Consider the following 8,344-nt stretch of genomic DNA (forward strand, 5'->3'; position numbering starts at 1 on the left):
ATTCAGTTGAGTTTTACTTCAGGTACTTTGAAGCTCTGTTATTGATGTATACACATTGAAGATTGGTGTGTCATCTGTATGGACTGACCCTGTGAATCATGATGTAGTGCTTGTCTCTGTCCCTGATAATTTTCTTTGCTCTGATGTCTAACTTATCTGATATTAGTGTAGCCACTACAACTTTCCTTTGATATTTGCATGGCATATCTTTTCCCACCCATTTACTTTCAAGTTACCTATATCATTACATTTAACCGGCCTAGAGTGAAATGTGTCTACTATATCTTATCTGGAACAGGAAGTGTGGTCTGTACTATTTCTGCAATCCTCGCTGAAGTTACACATATTATCTCAAAAGTTATTACTTTAAAACAAAAAATTATTTCAAAAATAACTAGCTGTTAAAAAAGTAAGCAAATGATGCGAAGGGCATTTAATTCATGTTCCGAACGTATCTGGAAAGTGTCAAATTGAGAAAGAAAAAAGATCAACCCGTGGACTTGTGAGATGTTTGTTCACTTGCTGCATTCTCCCAGATCAAGGAAACAAACAGGCTAAGAAATAAGTGAAACTTACAGGCCAAGGGATAATTGGAAGGCTGACCCCCTATCTGGGGGCCATTAGAAGGGAAGTCAGCTGGTAACAAGAATGTATCTATTTTTCCTTAGAAGATAAATATTACCAAACCTAGTGCTCCTGTTTTTTCTTGGAGGGTGGAGAGCTGCTTTTTCGTATACCTGTATTTTCTGGTTTCCCTGTCTGAATTATGGTTCTTTTACTATGCATTAGCATTTTCCAAAGGTTAACATAGAGAATTTTAAATGTATAACTTGAGAAATAAAACTAATTAATTAGCTATACCACTTGTCAGTTCTGTAAAAATAAATGATGGTGAGAGAGTTGGAAAGTACTGACTAAAATGTGGCTTTCTGAGAATTAGTTGAGCTCAGTCACTTACGCTGTTCACGCCCCAGTACCCCAGGGAAGCCAGGTTTGGATACAGACTAGTCATTTGAGACAAAAACAGCAAAGGGTTACACCTGAATTGTTTGTAATGCTAACTGAAGGGATCACTAGAAGTTCCGAGATGAGGACTAGAGAGCATAGATGGAAAGTAATTATCTCCTCTTGGCACGAGGAAAGCAAAATTCTACATTAATGGAAAGCATCCCTCTGGGAATAGGAGTCACAGAGTAAAGGAAACAGATTTTTCTTCTGTATCCATTTCTCCTATCATCTCACTGCTATCTTAATTATTCCAAGAAACAGTGCTTCACAAAAGTGATGGGCAGATAAAAATAAAACTCAAAAAAACAAAAAAAAACAAACCTGAATTAAAGACTCGCTGTTTTGTGTGGAAAGTGGCTACCTTGTCAAAAATACCTGTGAGCCCAAACCATGGGTTGTCATAGCAATGAAACTTTCCTGGACACTAAGCCTCAATATATATTTTTTTAAATCTTAGAACCTGCAGTTTAAATTCAGCCTTCAAGATCAAAGGCGCATAAATTAACTTGGCCCATTGATTTGATGAATCTATGGAGAGCTGCCAGGCAAGGCAGGTCAGCTCCACAGAATAACTCATTCGTTTATAATGCTTAAAACCGGGGACAAACTGTTGAGAACTGAACAGAGACTAAAACACCCAAAGACACTCACCAGTGTGTCTTTCTACACAATTGACCAGAACACATCTAACCTCTACCTGACAGTGATAGGAGCTCATTAGCTAACAAGGCAATCTGTTCCAATTCTCAGACAGCTCTACATGGAGAAATACTTTTCTTTTTTAAAACTCTTTTTGTGCCATTTTTATTTTCCTTTATTTTCTTTCTCTTCCTTTAACAAATTTTCAATTGATATTAGAGAGAGAAGGGGGGGGAGAGGGAGTGGAAGAGGGAGGAAGGGACAGAGAGGGGGAGAGAGATAGGGAGAGAGAGAGAGAGGAAGAGGAAGACACACACAGAGAAACATTGATGTGAGAGAGAAACATCAATCAGTTGCCTCTTGCATGCACCCCGACCGGGGATTGAACCTGTAACTTGGGTATGTGCCCTGCCTGGGAATCGAACCCACCACCTTCATGGTGTACAGCACGACAGTTGCTCCGGCCAACTGAGTCACACCGGCCAGGGCTCTTCCTTCCTTTTTTTAAGACTGACATGCATTTTCTTCCTCTAATTCATTCTTTTTTAAAATTAAAAAAAAAATTTAATTACAGTTTATATTCAATACTATTTTGTATTAGTTTCAAGTGTACAGCTTGCTGGTTAGACAATCATATACTTTACAAGGTGTTCCCCCAATATTTCCAGTACCCACTTGGCACCACACACAGATGCCCAGATGGTGCGGCTCAGTGGTTGAGCGTCGGTCTATGAACCAGGAAGTCACGGCTTGAGTCCTGGTCAGGGCACACTCCCCAGTGGGGGGCATGCAAGAGGCAGCTGATCAATCTCTCTCATCATTGATGTTTCTCTCTCCCTCTCCCTTCCTCTCTGGAATCAATAAAAATATATTTTTTAAAAATAATAAAGTCAATCTAAAATGATTCTCATTTGGGGTGAATTTATTTACTGCTTGTTAATCTGGACAACTGTCACCATTTTGGAATTTTTGTTTGCAGACTAACCTTGGAAAAAATTCATTTTCTTCCTTCTCCATTTACCCTCTGCCCATTGAGAGCTGCTTCCTCCTAGGAGTGTCAGTCCCATCCCACCGACAGGGAGAAAAGTTCAGACTTCGACAACAGGCCAACAGCACATTTGTCTCTGGCCCTGAGACTCTTCCTTTGCTCTCCTGCTTGCAGCTCTGAATAGGAGTAATATCTTTTCCTGTCTCTGTCCATGGGCAATCCCTGGCTTTACAGTTAGGGGTCATGGCCCCCACTTACTGAGGATTTGATCCTCATTACCTACAGAAATATAATTCCTAGTCATCCCTACCCTTTTTTTGGATGTAGATTCCAGCATGTCAGTAACTGGAGGCCTGTGACTAAAAATCTCCACTTACTATTGGATCCGTTTCTGGTCCAGAGGTTTATTTTTTTCTTGATCACAGATATGTCTAATTTTCAATTTTATCAATTATCACTGTGTTTAGAAAGAAGATGTAAGTTTAAAGTATGAAATCAGAGCCATCTTGACTAGAAGCCCTTTGGTTTCAATTTTACAAGTACTACATAGTATTTTAAAGCAGGCATCATTGGCTTTGGTATAGTTCATGAGCTAAGAATGGCTTTTCTATTTTTAAATGGTTGAAAAAAAGCCAGAGTAATATTTTGTGACATGTAAAATTATATACAATTCTTATTTCAGTGTCCACGGTTTTATTAGAAGATAGCCGCGCCTATTAATTGATGCTGTTCTAGGTATCAGCGGCTGTGGAACAAACCGTTATAAACCATAGTGGCATAAACCAACTGCCATTTTATCATCTCACAAATTCTTCGGGTCAGGAATTCAGATAAAGCACGGCTAGGGATGGCTTTTTCTACTCCAAGACGTCTGGGCCCTCAGCTGGGAAGAACAGCTGGAATTATCTGGAGGCTTCTTCATTTATCTGGCACCTCTGACAGGGATGGCTGGGCTTAGCTGAGACTATCTCTGGAACGCACGCATGAGGCCTCTTTAGCACAGGCGGCCTCCGGGCGGTCAGACTTCTTACATGGCAGCTCCGGGCCCCCAAGCATGACTGTTCCCGTGAACAGCGCAGAAGCTGCGCTGCATTTGAGGACGAAGCCTCGGAAGTCACGTATTCAATTTTTTGGTTGAGGCAGTCAACAGGCCCATCCAGATTTAACGGGCAGGAGACACAGGCCCTACCTCCGCATGGGAGTAGTGTAAAAGGATCTGCAGCTACATTCTAAACCTCCTTTTATATTCTTCCCATCATTTAGTAGCAAGGATCTGGAACGAACGACTGACTTAAAATGTGAGGTGCATTCATTATCAGAGTATCCAAGTCCCCCCCCAAAATTCAGCTTCACAAGAGGACTGCCATCAAGGCCCTGACTGATGAACAATTTTAATACTTTCCTATTTGTTTCCGATCAGTGTTTAACTTGATTCGTCTTTAACTCTGAATACATGAGTCTTTAAATGTTAAAGGATTAACGGAAGCCTTTAAGAAGAATAATCTTAAATATGTTTTTAAAAATTCTCACCCAAGGATATTTTTCCATTGACTTTAGAGAGAGTGGGAGGGAGAGAGGGAGGGAGGGAGGGATGGAGGGAGGGATATATATATATTGCCTCCCACATGCACTCTGACCCAGGCCGGGGATCCAACCTGCAACCGAGGTACATGCCCTTGACTGAGAATTGAACCCGTGATCCTTCGGCCTATGGGCCAACACTCTAACCACTGAGAAACCCGGCTAGGGCAAGAAGAATAATCTTTATTTATTTATTTTTTTTTATTATTATTTTTTTTTATATTTTATTGATTTTTTACAGAGAGGAAGGGAGAGGGACAGAGAGCCAGAAACATCGGATGAGAGAGAAACATCGATCAGCTGCCTCCTGCACACCCCCTACTGGGGATGTGCCCGCAACCAAGGTACATGCCCCTGACCGGAATCGAACCCGGGACCCTTCAGTCCGCAGGCCGACGCTCTATCCACTGAGCCAAACCGGTCAGGGCGAGTAATCTTTATTTGTGTGCCCTTTCAAGGTGACTTGGGGACTTCCTCCCACTCCTTGAACCCTGACTTGCTCTGCGACTTGCTTAGGGTAACAGAACGTAGCAGAGGGGATGTTGTATTCACGCAGGTCTGGGCCTAGGCCTCAAGAAGCCTTGCTGCTTCTATTCAGTCTCAGGAACCTGCTCAGCTACGAGGAACACAAGCCTGGGCTAGTCTGCTGCAGGATGAGAGCGACAGCCTAGTGCTCCTGCCCCCTGCCATGGCCCCAGCTGACAGCCAGCCATTCCAGAAGCAGGGCTCCCTGCTGACCTGTAGCTGCCCGTGGCCATAAGGGAGACTAGCTAGAACAGTAGCGCCATCAAGCTGAACCTAAGCTCAAATGGTCAACTCGCAGAATAATGGACTAAATAATGACTACTTTGAGCCACTACCTTTAGAAGTGGCTAGGTATATAACAACAGTTAACTGATAGAATTCAGAAGGCAGGTTTTTTTTTTTAACTATAGAATGAAAATTTCATCCCACACCCCAGTCCTACTATACTGAATCACATTAGAGACTGAATTATTCTCCAAAGCTGGCACTACTGCTGGGCTCCACCAAGAGGGCACTCTAGCTAATGACAAGATCAGAGGGTCAAACACTTGTTCCCAGAGAAGAAAACTGTAATAGCAGCTCTACAGATAGCAAATGGCACTCCACCTGCAAGGTTCTCAGCCTGCCTGATGAGAACGCAGCTATAGCTACCTCCTCAGCCGAGAGGTGAGTGGCGCCTGCAATCAGAAGTGAAGTAGCTGCCCCGGCTAGTGGTTCCAGCATCAGCCCGTGTACCAAAGGGTCTCGGGCTCGATTCTGGTCAAGGGCATGTAACTGGGTTGCAGGTTTGACAGGATGCATGCAGGAGGTAACCAATCGATGTGTCTCTCACATCTTTCTTTCTTTCTCTCTTTCTCTATCCCCCTTCCACTCGCTCTAAAAACCAATAGAAAAATATCCTCAGGTGAGCATGAAAAAAAAAAAAGAAGTTAGCTAGTTAATTAGAATATTAGAGTAACACATCCCACATCCCTAAAACCTCACCTGAAGAGAATTAATTAGCACTGCTATTAGAATCCCTATTCTTTTTAGTTATAATCCCCATTCTCTTCATTTACACCAGTGTTACCCTTCAGGGCACTCCAGTAAAGGCAGGGTAGATATCAACTCAAAAGATTAATTATAAACCTCTTTCAAAGGTTTTATCGATGAAGTAGTTAACAAAGACATATACCGGAACTCACATAATCAATTATAAGCAATATATATTCAAAAGAATTGAAGTCAGGATCTTGAAAAGATATGTGCTCTCACATTCACTATATTCACAACAGTAAGATATGGAAACAACTCAAATGTCCATTGACAGATGAACGAATAAAACATGATACACACACACACACACACACACACACACACCATGGAATATTATTCAGCCCTTAAAAAGGTAATCCTGCCATTTGCAACAACATGGATGAACTTTGAGAACATTATGCTAAATGAAAAGGCCAGTCACAGAAGGGCAAATACTACAAGATTACACTCACACTGACTGGCCAGATTATTATGATCTCTGAACGCATAATAATCTGGCCATTCAGTGTATATCCTATATAATAAAAGGCTAATATGCAAATGGTCCCCTCGACCAGGAGTTCGACCAGCAGGCAGGCCGGCCAACCGCCCATGCCCCCCCAGCTCCCGGCCAGGCTGGCCGGACCCCACCCATGCACGAATTCATGCACCAGGCCTCTAATATATATAATAATCTGGCCACTCAGTGTATATGAGGTGTCTAAAGTAGTCAAACTCATAGAAGCAGAGAGAAGAATGGTTGGTGGCTGCCAGGGACTAGAGAGGGGAATGGGCAATTGTCATTCAATAAGTATAACATTTCAGGTATGCAAGATGAGTAAGTTCTAGAGATCTGCTATACAACATACTTATACCTACTAATGATACTGGATTTTACACTTAAAAATGTAAGCGGGTAGATCTCATGTTAAGTGTTCTTATCACACAAAAACAGGCACAAGGAAACTTCTGGAGGTGATGGATATGTCTATTACCTTGATTGTGGTGATGGTTTCACAGGCATATGCGTATGTCCAAACTCATAAGATTGTATACACTGAATATGTGTGGTTTTTGTATACCAGTTACACCCTGAGTTGCTAAAAATACACTAGTTTGATAAGTGATGGATATATCATAAATTATTATTAAAAAAGCCTTTCTAAGAATTAATGATATCCTTCCATCTCTGATAAAGTTAAGCCCAATACAATAATAAACTGAGAATATTTTCAAAGTATTTGTACGATAAAACTAATTTATATTAGGCTAAACCCGTGGTCGGCAAACTGCGGCTCGCGAGCCACATGCGGCTCTTTGGCCCCTTGAGTGTGGCTCATCCTCAAAATACCACGGCCTGGGCGAGTATATTTTGAAGAAGTGGCATTAGAAGAAGTTTAAGTTTAAAAAATTTGGCTCTCAAAAGAAATTTCTTTTTTTTTAAAAATATATTTTCATTGATTTTTTTTTACAGAGAGGAAGGTAGAGGGATAGAGAGTTAGAAACATCAATGAGAGAGAAACATCGATCAGCTGCCTCCTGCACTCCCCGCCATTGGGGAATCGAACCTGTGACCCTTCAGTCTGCAGGCTGACGCTCTATCCACTGAGCCAAACCGGTTAGGGTCAAAAGAAATTTCAATCGTTGTACTGTTGATATTTGGCTCTGTTGGCTAATGAGTTTGCCGACCACTGGGCTAAACCATATGAAATTGCCATTGTTGCAGGTCAAGATATCAGAGTATCAGCAATTTCATATGGTTCTACCTAATACTGCAGGATTTTGCTGTCAAAATCCTTTGCTTCTTTCCCTTTGTCTCCAAAGCCCACACATACTCTGGAGAACCTAATTCCTATACACTTTTGAGGACTTATAATAAACAAAGGAAGACATGAAGCCTTGCCTCTACATACATTATTTCTTAGTTCAAAACACCTAGTTTCCTTTAGGAGTTGTATTCCACTCACTAGACTCAAGGTAATTGTCCTGTGAGTCCCCCGTGGGGTATTAGGTCTCTCTACCCACATCTCAAATTTCTAGGTCAGATCTGAGCACCTTCTGCCCATGTTACATTTGCATACTGCAAATAGGCCATCACACCCAGGATTCCTCAATGTTGTTTAATGCAAGAGAAGGTGTCTGATCATTATTATCAGCATAAGCCTGGTGTTTTGTGTTTTTTTTTTTTGGGGGGGGGGGGTGCTTGATTTTATTCTCACGTCCTCTGCTTGTCCTGCCCCAGAGCTGCAGCCAACTGGCTAGACCAGTGGTCGGCAAACTCATTCGTCAACAGAGCCAAATATCAACAGTACAACGATTGAAATTTCTTTGGAGAGCCACATTTTTTAAACTTAAAGTTCTTCTAACGCCACTTCTTCAAAATAGACTCGCCCAGGCCGTGGTATTTTGTGGAAGAGCCACACTCAAGGGGCCAAAGAGCCGCATGTGGCTCGCGAGCCGCAGTTTGCCCACCACTGGGCTAGACCATCATCTCTGGGTCTCTTGCTGGCCAGAGCAGAAGCCTCACTGGCAGGATTTATAGCCCCGCGTGTGTGGCTGGAGTGCTGAGGCTGCACCAAGACCCGATGA

This window comes from Plecotus auritus, assembly GCF_963455305.1.
Source record: "Plecotus auritus genome assembly, chromosome: X".
In the NCBI taxonomy this organism is placed as follows: domain Eukaryota; kingdom Metazoa; phylum Chordata; class Mammalia; order Chiroptera; family Vespertilionidae; genus Plecotus; species Plecotus auritus.